Genomic DNA, 12,891 nt, shown 5'->3' with positions numbered 1-12,891 from the left:
ATATATATATTTTTTTTTTTTTTTCTGGATAGTAGTCCTTTCTCAGTGATTTGCAAATAATTTATCCCATTCTGTGGGTTTGTGTTCCTTTCTGTGATGATCTCCAAAACACAAAGAGCACTATAAATTCCAATTTGCTATTTGTTCTCTTTTATCATGTCTTTTGATTTTGTTGTTTTGTTTTTTTAGTGCCGAGAATGAGGCGCAGGACTCTGTGCCTGCTGGGCACATGCTCTGCCACTGAGCCACACCCTGGCCCTCACTGTGTTCTCGGGGTTATGGATAAGGAAGCACTGCCTGACCTGAGCCCAAAGACTAGTCTAATGGCCTCTTCCAGGAGTTCTGCAGCACGGCTTCCCACTGCAGACCATGGGCCAATTGGGTCTGCAGCCCCTGAAGAGTCAGGTCACACAGGAGGTGAGTGAGGGAAGCGTTCTCTGTGCTCCGGGCCTCTCTGCATCTCACCATCCCCACATGGGCTCCCCTCCTGTCAGACTGGGCATCAGGTTCTCACAGGAGCGCAAACCCTACTGTGAACAGTTCACGTGGGACCCAGACTGCTCCATCCTCTGAATCGTCCTGAAACATGGCTACTTCCTTCTCCAGTCTGTGGGAAAATCATCACCTACAAAATCAGTCCACAGTGCCAATGACAGGCTGTTCAATAGTCCTAACATTTACATTTAGATTTCTGATCCATTTTCAGTTGGTTTCATTTTGTTTTATTTTTTAATGGTGTGAGGTAGGGGTCCAGTTTCATGTTTTATGTGTTGGTAGAAAGAAATAGTCCTGTAAATATCCAGTAATCCCAGTATTATTTGTTGAAAATGTCCACGGAACTGTCTGAGCATGCTCGCTGAAAGTTAGCTGACATGAGTGTCACCTGCCCGCCCATCTAAAGAGGTGGCCACTACATTCCCATTCAGGGTCTTAAATTTTACAGCATTTAAGGCAAGATTACAGGTATGCTCATGCACAACATGGTGTCTTAGTTACTTTTCTGAGTGAGACAAAATCCCCAACACCCAAAGTTAATGGGGAAAGGTTTACTTTGGCTTGGCTGGCTTCAAGGCAGGGTGGCATGGCAGAGGGGCATCACAGTGGAGAATCAGTCCATGGCAGGGCAGGCAGGAGGCAGCAAAGCAGTGAGTGGCAAAGCTGCTGCTTTTTATCTTTTTAGTCTACCCAGGGAAGCTGCTTCTTGGGTGGCACCACCCACACCCAGGATGGGGCACCCTTAACACCAGCATCACACACCCTAATCCAACTGCCACTGAAATTTCCCACTTACGATCACACGAAGCTTTGGGGGACATCCAGATACGCCATGAGACAGGGAAAAGTCTGTAGCCATCCATCCGGATGTCTCACAGCAGACATTTGCTGTCCTGGCAGTGTCATCCGTGGGATAAATGCAATGCCCAGAGATAAGAGGCCCGGGCTTTTACAGCCTTGGTAAGGGGACATGGAATGCGTAAATGCAAAGTGGCTTGCAGCTGCTTGGCCTGCCATGGGCTGGTGGCATGTCAGTGTCACCAATCCACATGCTCCGCCATCTTTGGTGCTTTGCATGAGGAGGGAAAGAGAGATGAGGGAGGGAGGGAGGAAAGGAGAGAGAGGGAGAGAGAGACAAGAAAACTGACCAGTGAGCAATTGGTATTTATGTGTTCATGCTCTGCCCTGCGGATTGGGCCGAGATGAGCATGCTTGGGTCTTGAACTCAGGGTTCCTTGGAGCATACTCTGTGCACTATGGGCTTAAATGAACCATGAATCTGTGGAGAGAAGAAAGGATACGGAGAATAAAACATCCCCTGAGTAATTGCTTTGTGTGCAGCCTGGGCTGTACAGAGAAGAAGGGACTAATCACGGAGCACCTGGCATTTGTAGGGGGCATTTAACTCTGCCAAGAGCTGCACTGTAATAGGAGGAGGTGGTGTCCATGTCGAGAAAAAGGTTATCACTTAATTTCCCCCAATCTAATTACTCATGTGCTTCGTGCACCTGGTGGGAATGATATTTAGCAGCATATGCAAATGCTTCTTGCCTAAAAGCTTATATTTTCTTAGCTACTCTCTCCAGTTTCTTTTCCTTGGGCTTTACGAGCCACTTTATATGCACTTTGGTAATGCTAGCACTTCTGCTAGTGACATCCGCATGGAGTGTTAGCGTGGAAGCAGGAAATAAAATGTAGGTGTGTTTGTAAATGGGACCAAACTTCTGAAAAATCAGATCTTAACAGGAAAACCCCAAACAGAAGACTTTATTAGCAGAGTCACAGGAGCCTGTGTTCATCTGTCCTAGGGCTGTTCTAGGTCGATCGGTATCGTATTAGTAATTGGTATTGAACAATTCCATGAAGCCTGGTTTTCATTCCTGTCTTTCCTGATAAGAGGTATTTTTCTGAATGCTCTGAGCCATGGACTAAGGAGTGTCTGTTAGATTTGTGTTGTTTGCTTGTTCGTTTTCAGAGGCTGAATCTTGCTATGCAGCCCAGGCTGGTCTTGAATTTGTGGTGATCTTCTTGCTTCAGCCTCCCGAGTGCTAGGATTATAGGTGTGCCCCACCACACCTGGCCTAGATTTTTGTTTTTATTCTTCTGGAAGCCTCTTACTTCCATTATGCAGTTGCACACTGCTCTGGGTGGACTGGAGGGAAAGGGTGTAGACTGTGCTACCTTGAAGGAGAAGATTTTGCCTCTTGCTCCATCCTGGCTAGGAGGCCCCAGTGTGGTGGAAGAGACCAGCAGCTCTGGATGGCAGGAGCAACCTCAGAATCAGCATTCGGTGTCCAGAGAGGAGCTAATGGAGGGAGGGCCTCAGAGCATTGGCTCTTCAGAAACCCCGGAAGGGGACTGATGGATCCTTTGAAGAAATGCAAGTTTCCTCCTCTGTTATAGGTTGAGTCATGCCCCTCCGAGGTAATTTGAAGTCCTAAGTCCCTGACATGTGTCGCCATCTTATTTGGACCTTGGGTCTCTGCGGTTGGAATCTGGTTGCACTGAATTACAGCATACTACACCTGGGCTGACCGAGATCCAGTCTCACCGCTGCCTTTGTAGGAAGAGGTGGAGGGAGCAGACAGAAAGGAGAGGAGGCGGAGGATGTGTGTACAAGCCAAGGGACACGGAGGAGTGTGGCAAACCATCAGGAGCTAAACGAGGCCTGGCATTCAACTTCCCTCAAAACCTGGGCTGTAACCAACGCTGAAGACACCTGGAGGTGGGACGTTTACCACCCAGAACTGTGGGGAAGGCTCCTGGGTCTGCGGTAACTCATCAGGGCAGCCCGAGGAGACTCGTGGACATCGCATCCTGACTGCCAGAGACTCCCTGGAGCTCGGGAGTGCTGGCTAAGCGGGCCGCACCTTGGTCCTTGAGGAGGTCACGCACTGATGGAGGAGAAACAGAGCGCGTCGTGGGGATATCGTGGCCCCTCTGAGTCAGGCGCACTCGGCTTCTGGTCCGGACCTGGGGGTTTGGTGGTGTGTGTTGCGCAGGTGCTGCCCGCCTCGGGTTTCCTGGAGGAAGCTGTAGCACTCGCTGAACCTGAGTGAGCTTGGCTGTCCAGAGCCCAGGCCCTGCGTCCTCTCGGTGAAATCGTCGTTCAACCTCAGTCTCTGCTTTTTCAGGTTCATGCTGGCTGTTTATGTCCTGAGCTGTGCTTATTTAAGGAACCATTCGGTTGAGTGAAACCTCGCAGTATTTCGGTTTTGACTTGATGCTTTGGAAAGCTCCTACCGGGTATTTATAGCTAAAAACATTTCCACACCCCAAACCACATTCTTTGACGTCTCCTGACACTTGGTTTGGTTTGCATCTTCGAGTCGTGCTGTGGTGCACAGCGGAGGAAACTTTCTGATCCCCTTAGCTCGTCTCTGTAGCTATGTGGGCCGCGCCCCATCTGCTCAGCTCAGCCTGTGGTCACAGCACAGGAGGACGATGGGCCACGCCGAGCTGGTCCCCTTGGACAGACGTCGCCCTTTCCCTGGGTTTACCTCAGGTCTTCCCAGATGCCTTCTGAGAGTGGAAAACATTGTTTTTCATATTTGTGTCCTGAAAATCCTGAATACAGAAAAAAAGCCCCCCCGCCGTTTCTTCTTTTCACCTGTGTAGAAATAAGCCAGGATTTATGAAGTTTGTCTTTTGGAAAAAAAAAAAATCATTGTATTCCTGGCCAATGCTATGACCTAAATGTGCATGGTAGCGATTTCACCAAAGCCAGTTAAAAGAGCAGCTCGCAAAAACCTGCGTTTGCTCACAGAGGCCTGAAGGGAGGCTGGGGTAGAATGTGAGGCAGGAAATATTTGGAGAAATAAGAGCTGGCTTTTTATTCTTTTGTTGCCAGAAAGCAGAGCAGGAATTCTGTGGTCCCAGCAGTTTCTGAGCCTCCCGGTCGTTCTGCACAGATGGTTCTGGTTTAGGGGGAGGACGCTTCACCCACCGGAGGGAGAGAGGCCCGGTGAATGTGCCTGAGGGGCCCAGGCTCCTGCCAAAGTACACTCGGCCGCTGGGGAAAATGAGGGCTCTGAGATGATGTCCGAAAGCCACCAATTAGGCTGCAAAAATGGAATGGGTCGGTTACTGTGCAGCCCTGGAACTGGAACTTGCCCTCAGATTAGGTCACCTTGGGAATTCTCCCCAGGCCGCTGGAGATCCGCCACCCAGCAGGGTAAGCTGGTATTTGGAGACTTCTGACCAAACATGCTGGAATTCTGTCTCTGCCTTGCGACTGAGAAATGAAAGGAATCATATCCAGACCCTCCATGTTGACTCACGAAAGAATGAAGCTGGGCGTGTGGCGGGTGCACATCTGTATTCGCAGCATATGTGGGAGGCTGAGGCAGAAGGATTGCCAAGTTCAAGACCAGCCTGGGCAACTTGGAGACTTTTGGGAGTCCCTGTCTCAAAATAATGAAAGATTTAACAAAGAAAGAACAGAAACTTTCGCTTCACATGTGCAGCTCAGCACCCAGGCAAATGTAGAGAACAGAGTCATGCTGTGCTCTCAGGTGTGAGGTGAAACTCTGTCCTTCATGAGTCCCGGGTCAGTTGGAAGTAAAGCTGTAGCCCAGAAGCATCCTGCTTGTCCCCGGCTCTGCTCTCCTGTTGTTCATATGATCTTGCTTTCTGCTCTGCCAAGCAGGGAGTGAGAAACACTTGTCTGATCCTGCTGGAGGGACTCAGCGGTTAGAGACTCGTGCTGTGCACCCTCGGGACCACAGTGTGAGCTCAGTAAGAGCTGGTTGTTACTCGCCACCACCCCCAGTCCTTCCTCTTCCTCTCCTCTTCAAGCTCCCAGAGGTCCTCTGCATCCCCAGAGGTCCAGCTTGAGCCACTCTGACCTGGAAGCCTCTCCTAGCTGCCCCAACCTGCCCCCACCTCTCTTCGGCATGGCCTGCTTCTCACTTATTATTTATTTATTCACAGTATTGGGGATTGAACTCAGGGTCTTCCCATTGAGCTACACCCACAGCCTTAAAACAAATTTTTTTAAAAAAAATTTTTTGAAAGGTTCTTGCTAAGTCATTGATTTCCCCAGGTTGGGCTCGAACTTGTGATCCTCCTGCTTCGGCCTCCCAGAGTGCTGGAGTTACAGATCTCATTTCTTTACAGTCTCACAGTACCGGCCCTCAGTTCACATCCTTGATCTTGCTTTTCCAGGCACTCTGTAGGAGAGTGGGAATCCTACCATCTCTGTTCTTTTTGTCTGTGTCTCTTCCACTCATGAGTTAGAGGAGATGTAACATGCTTGCAACCAACTGGACAGTTGTGACCTGGCCGCTCAGTAGCTGTGTGGTATCAAGTTCATTCCTTTGCTTCTTGAACCTCTTTGTTCCTTCAGCTGCAGAAAAGGGGATCACTGTGTCTACTTGGAGGCTTATGGTATTAGAAATCATATTCATTAAATGCCCAGCACAGGTTTCAGTGCACAGGAGAGGCTCCACACTGTGGGTGGCGATGACAGTAAAATGACAGTGACAATAATAACGATGATGGTGAGGGCGATTACCCTGCACAGGAACCCTGTAAGGTGGCAGAGGCACTTAGTTCTTAGATAACAGAAGAGGAGATTTGGATTACAGAGGTGGTAGATGCTTTTTGAGGTCATAGGGGATCATAATGCTGCTCCTTGTTCTTTTGATGGAGTTGTTTGTCCTATTCCATAGATGGGAAAGGAGTTCCGGGAGACAGGATGTGAACAAGGGTGTGAGAAAGGTTGATCAAAATGGTTGCTTGGTAGTGCATGCCTCTCTTTGCAGCACTCTGGGAGGTTGAGGCAGGAAGATCACAGGTTTGAGCCCAGCCTGGGGAACTTGGTGACTTAGCAAGAGCTTGTCTAAGAGGAGAATTGACAGGCTCAGGTTTTGCATTGTTGGATGGAGAATGGATGAGAAGGGAAAAGATCTTGAACCTTCCTGCATCTTAATGACTTCTCCAACTGCATTTAAATGAGAGATTGGCTTCGTCCATTATGTAAAGTATGGGCTCACTGGGAAACCTTTATTTTCTTTGGAAGGACTGGAGTTTTGGAAAGCCAGGTCTTTGGAGCCAGAGAAATGTGATTTTAGGTATTATTTCTACCACTTGGTGATCTCTCCCGATTGAGTTCTTCATGTAAAATGGGGAGCTGAAGTTGATCTTGTGGCATCACCGTGCCGAGTGGGCTCAGTGTAGGGTCACCCCCTCCTGTTGCTGGTGCCCACGATGTGACAGTTGCCAGTTTGTACTTCCCACCTCTTCCTTCATCTAGGAGGTCACAGCTACTGAAGATGCAAAGTAAGAGAGGACGTTCCTCAGGGGACGCAGGAGTGGCACAGGGTGGGAAAGCAAGGTCAGTCCCATGGCGTGGTCAGTGAAGGCGAGTCGGTGTGGACAAAGGGAGCTGAGCTCGCTCATCTGTGTCACCTGTAATCTGACCCACGCCTCACCTTGAGGTGACCCCGGCGTCACCTGACTGCATGGCATCTACAGCTGCAGCCTTAGCCAGGGCTCTGGGACCAATCCGAGGTCACTATCTTAAGAGATGATGTGTCCCCACCTGGCCTAGCCCATGGACACTTAGGGCAGAATCAAGGGAAAGAGTCTGAGCATCAGAATTGGTGATAAGCTGCCCCAGAGCAACACTCCACCTGCCTTTGGTTCATCACGCTTTAGATGGCACCTCAGCGAGCCTCCTGGGGCTCAGGTGCTGACCCACAGACTGTGGGCTCACACGCAGTCTTAGAAAGGCAAATGCCTTTGCTGTTTATTTACTATGGCAGGCAATGTGCTAAGCAGTACAGGAAATGAGGGAGAATGCGAATACATTTCTCCATCTTTAAATTCTGTTTTAGGCTGCAGACTAAGACTTCTGTGCCTGTATTTGCCTCTCACACAGCTGAAAGTGGGTGACTCGCTGTGAGGAACTGAATAGCACTGGCTGTCTCAAAACTTCGTTGCTTGTCACTTTTCCAGGAGAAAAAAAATCATTAAAAATAAACATTTATTTCAAATGCTACCCATCCATTCCCTGCTGCATGTCTGCCATTTCTCTTCAGGGACATTTTCTAGCTGAGAGACTCCAGACCCATAGCTGGGCTCCACGCGCCAATGCTGGAGCTGGCCATGTGTCCACACGGCCCGGCAGATGGTTTTCCGGTCAAGTGTAACTGAAATATATTTTTGTAACAGTCTGGTGGGTAACCCAGTCTCCACAAATGCATAGCACATCTCCTAAAGAAACCATGCATATTATATGAGCTCTGAATGGGGAAACAGATACTCAAAATACAGCCTCAAAATAAAACCGAAACATTTCAAAACAACAGCCGTTGCAATGCCACCACCTTATTTATTTAATTTTATTCCCATCAAGATTGTAGAACACATTTCCACAGTTCCCAGGCAGAAATCTGAAAATCCTAGCGGCCCCATTGAGTGTTTGAAATGTGTCTTTCTTGCAGGTGGAGGAGAGCAGCACAGACTGATCCTCTCCCATGGCCTTGCATGAATTGGAAAGTCATTTCTGCAGCTGAAAGTTAGCAAAGATAGGAGCTGTGACAAAAACACAGCACATATTTAAATTTAAAAAGTGTATTTCAGAAAGAAATCACATGGCCGTTAGTTGCCCTCACAATACTCCCACTTCCTTCGAACACACTCATCCCATCGTCCTCACCACTTCCTGCAGCAGCTCTGAAGTCCTCTTTCCTGAGGGTCTTTACAGGTCCAATAAAAAATACAGTGACTGTTTCCCAGGTCATCCAATGGAAAGGCAGCTTGTAATAACATGATGCTGTGTCCTCATCCACCTTACTCACTGGATCAGGCACTGTGTGACTCCCAGCTCTTCCCTAACGACAAATTGATCATGAAAGGAAAACGTTTTGAATCCATTCAGGACATTGAGGCAGCCAGGACAGCGCAGCTAAAGACCCTCAGGAAAGAGGACTCCAGAGCTGCTGCAGGAAGTGGTGAGGACAGTGGGATGAGTGTGTTCAGAGCCAGCGAAGGATCTTGAGGGGAATTCATGACAATGTGCCTTTACTATTGTACATTTTTAGTTTTTCGAGATAGGATCTCACTATGTAGTTCAGGCTGGCCTTGAACTCGTTCTGTAGCCCAGGTTGGCTTCAAACTTGCAGTGATCCTTCTGCCTCAGCCTCCCAAGTGCTGGGATCACAGGCACAAGCACCACACCTGGCTAGTATTATACACTTTAAAAATTTAAACATTCATCATATTTTTCTGACATAACTTGTAAGAGCAAAATTGAGCAGGCTTGCAAAATGACATGAGAAGATCTTAATGCTAAAGCCCTCACTTCAGAATGGATTTTCAGGTCTCGGGGGCCAAAATACTCTCTCTGGTTTGGAAGTTTCCTTTTGCTTTGAGGAGGCTCGGGCAGCTGATATGCAGGTGCCCATCCCCATACCAAGGGCTGGGGCTCTGTGAACATTGGCTGAATCCCTTTTCCTCTCTCCTCTCCACTTTTCAACACAAATTAGCATGCAAGTGAGAGTGACATTGTATTAGGCATAACCTTTAATGTTCTCTGATTTATGGAAAAGGTAACATTTAGAAACTCGCTTCTTCCACTATTATTATGGCTACGGACCTCTGTGCAGCTTAGATTCTGGCAATTCTTTCCTCCTCTTATGGTAGCAGCTGCCTCCTTTTTGGAAATCAACCTTCCTTTCTCCTTTTTGGTGGGTCTGGTGATTCCCAGTTAGCATGAGGGAAGGTGAGAGGTTGGGGTGTACAGTCCAAAGTATCCACAGGACTTGGTACCTACTTCGATGCAGAGATGAAGACAGGAGAGAGCCCAGAATGTTGGCCAGGGCGGTGGAGAGGGAGATGTTCAGGGTGGTTTCACTATCGAGGGAGCCAGGACTCCAGGGCAGAGGCGGGTCACTGCCCTGCAGAATCTGAGGGGGACAAGTCAGGCAGGCTGCTGGCGCTGGGGCCTGAGCATCTGAGGGTGCCACACTCTGTCACACAGACTGCCTTGCCTTCCCTTTGTGTCGTGGTCCTTTATAGCAATAAAAGGCTGCCACAGCCTGGGGAATTTAAAGGACAGGAATTACTGGCTTAGAGTTCTGGAGCCCAGAAAGTCCAGGGTTAAGGCACCTGTGCTGAATCTGAACATGGTGTGTATCAGTCAGCCTTCTCATCACTGGGATGCAGTACCCGACACCCAAAACCTAAAGGAGGAGAGATTTAACTTGGCTCATGGTTTCAGGGGGTCCAGTCCATGGTCGGCTGCTCCGAGGCAGGAGCATCATGGCGGAAGGGTGCCGGGGAGCAAAGCTGCTCAGTTCATGGAGGGCAGGAAGCAGAGCAGGGGAACAGGGCCAGAGAGGGAGGGGCAGGGACCAGATATGGACCCCAAGATCACCCTCCACGACCATCCAGACACACCCAGAAGTGTGATTTACTAAATCATGGGTGGATCCCAAGCCAATCAAGTTGATAAATCATGATTAATGGTCACATGCAGGCCAGAGTGTAAGGGCAAGGCAGTGCGAGGAGGTGGGGAGAGAGAGAGGGGTGAGCTCCTGCCACGAGCTTTGATTCATCCTCATGACCCACATGTCTTAAAAGTCCTTCATCTCAATAACTGCAGTGACAATCAAACGTCAGCCTGAGGTTGGGAGGAAACACTGAGCCATAGCCCTCTGGTCCAAAGTCTCTGCAAAGCCTTGATGATGCCCGAGGAACGCTGATTGCTCTCTCCTCTATGTGTCCTTCATCTTCTGCACAGAGGCAGGTGGTTTCTGGATGCCCTGGCTCCAGCTCTGCCTGCCTTTCTGCCCTGTCTCAGTCTCTGTGCTTCCTGAGGTGGACAAGGTGGGTGGGCAGCTGCTCTCTGGGGTCCGGGCAGCCAGTGGCTGTGTCTGGGCAACGCCCATTCTGTTCTTATGGGAAGCCACGCACCCCTGACCTTCTGCCAATGCAGAGGCTGGGTTGGTTAATGTCCACCACCTCTGGCCTCTGTATGCTTGATGCCTGGTTCTGCAGTCCTGGTCACAGACCCGAATAAAGTTGCCTGCACTGAGAGCCTTGACGCTTTGACTCTAGGGCCACGAGCCTGCAACCACTGACTTCCAGGGCACTGAGATGAGGCTGCGTCCTCCCCTGGGCCACCCTGTCCTGCCTTGCCAGGGAAGTCTGCAGCTGAGGTGTGATTTGCTCACATCCACAGCGGCCAGAAAAATCCATCCTGTGGGTGGTAAGGCATGAAATGCTTTATTTCTGGAGGATCTGTGCACACAGGTAATTCATATCGATTACCTAGAATCCTCACAGCATCAGATCCTTGTTTTACACAAAGGCAGATAAAGATGAAGGACATTAAGTAACTCACTCAGGGTCTCCCTGTGTCACCACCACCTCAGGCAGGGTTCCCTGCAGCTCAGTGGCTGTGCTCCCAGCTCACCACTTTTGCATGGCTGTCCACATGGCGGTGCTGCTGGGGGTTGCCGTCCTCTGCTTGGGGTCTTCTTTCTGCACTGGATCAAATCACCTCCTTCTGCTGTAAGCCAAGTTCTTTCCTCCTCTTCCCTAAAATGTCCCCTTCTTAGAAGAAAGGACAGGGGTCTCTTTTGACATCTGGTCTACCTTCCCAGGAGCTCAAATTTTCCCAGCAAACTTGGGTTCCCTCTCTGGTGCTTTTCATTCCAGGGGTGCATTCCTGTGGAGTGGCTTTTGAACAGGCAAAACCTAGTTCCATCTTTATCTCTCACACTCATTAACTGTGGGACACAAGCCAAGTTATATAACATAACTTGCTTTGGTTTGGATGGATTTTTTTTTTTTGGGTGGTGGTGCTAGAGATTAAACCTAGAGCCTTTGGTGTTCAAATTGTGACTCTCCTGACTCAGCCTCCCCGACTGCTGAGATTACAGGTGTGTGTCATGATGCTCCCCTTGGTTTGGATGGTCCCAGCTTGGTGATGTGGGAAGCCAGTGGAATCTTGGAGCTAGGAGGTTGTGTTAAAGTTGGGGGTCTTTTGGTCACTGGGGTTTTCCCTTGAGGGGGCTCATGGGATCCTAGCCTTTTCTTTCTCTTTTGCTTCCAGGCCAAAAGGTGAGCACCACAGGCTTAAAACCAACAGGATCTACTGAATAAGGCCTGGAACCCCCAAGACTGTGAGGCAAAACAGACCTTTTCTCATAAGCCGATCACCTCAGGTATCTGTTATAGTGACAGGAAGTACTACGCCATCCCTGACCTCAATGTCATCTGTGAAATGTGGTGGAAACTAACACCCAGTGGGTTCTTCTGAGGATTAAATGAGATAATGCCTTACAAGAACTCTCATGGGTTTTAATAGGTTAAATAGAAAGCTTTAAAGAAAGCGTGGAAAGCGACCGGGAAATGGTCACTTAAAAATACTATTTACTGAGCACCTAGTGTGTGCTGGGCACTGTCTGAAATGCTGAAGACACAGCAATGCACAATAAAAGCTCACTTGTCCTCAAAGATGTCACATGCTGAGGAGGAAGACAGGAAACAAGGTACCGCACACCGTCAGGTGACCATAAAAGAAATGCAGAAAAAGTTAAGGTGGAGATGTTGAGGGCTGGAAATTTGTGTGTTTTGCACAGGCTGGGCGAGGAGAAACGTGGCCTAGGGAGCGCCATTGTGTGACACGGGAAGAGTCAGGGAGAAGCCTTCTGTCCACCTGGATTGAGTGGGGTCCGGGTACAGGGAGAAGCCTGCGTCCAGCCCGGGAGGCTGGAAGGGGCTGGAGCAGAGGCAGAGGAGCAGCGAGACTTCAGCGGAGTAGTTTGGAGAAAATTCCAGGCTGACCCAGTCCTGGGAGAGGGCAAGGAAATTAGGGGTGGGGCAAACCCGCAGGGTGGAACAGGTGAAGGTGGTAAGAACCCATTGCTGGCAGATCGAGGGAGTCGTTTTCTCAAAAGTTCAGATAGGGGCTGAACATGGACCCAAAATGACTACAAGGCTGCTGAGCTCTATAAAAGGAACCAATCAGAACACGCTGTTTTTAATTCCTCATTTGAATGTGGTGCTGTTTGCAGGGCCAATCAGAATTTGTGCTTTTCAGGCCTTCATTTGCATGGAGGCACAGCCAATCAGAAGACGGTGTTTCTGATTCTTCATTTACATGTGGCAGGAAGTCAGGCAAGTTTTCCCACAGCACCGTGTACACGTGGTGTTACACCGAGAGTTTTCCATAGGACGGATGTCCCCTTCACTTGCAAAAGGGGAAGCCATCCTGGGATTCGTGGATCCTAAAGACCCCTTTCCCCTTTCCTGGGGGTGGCTGTGAGCCTGCTCTCCCCTGTAGAGTGAACCTCTTTCCCGTCATCAATCGATGCACACCTTCGCCGCCTTTTCTGTGTCTTGTCGAGTTTGTTTTGTTCTGGGCTCCAGGGGCCCCCAGGA

Source organism: Fukomys damarensis, unplaced genomic scaffold (genome assembly GCF_012274545.1).
Source record: "Fukomys damarensis isolate Sample0158 unplaced genomic scaffold, DMR_v1.0_HiC HiC_scaffold_25, whole genome shotgun sequence".
Taxonomy (NCBI): Eukaryota; Metazoa; Chordata; class Mammalia; order Rodentia; family Bathyergidae; genus Fukomys; species Fukomys damarensis.
Note: the sequence above shows the minus strand (reverse complement) of the source record.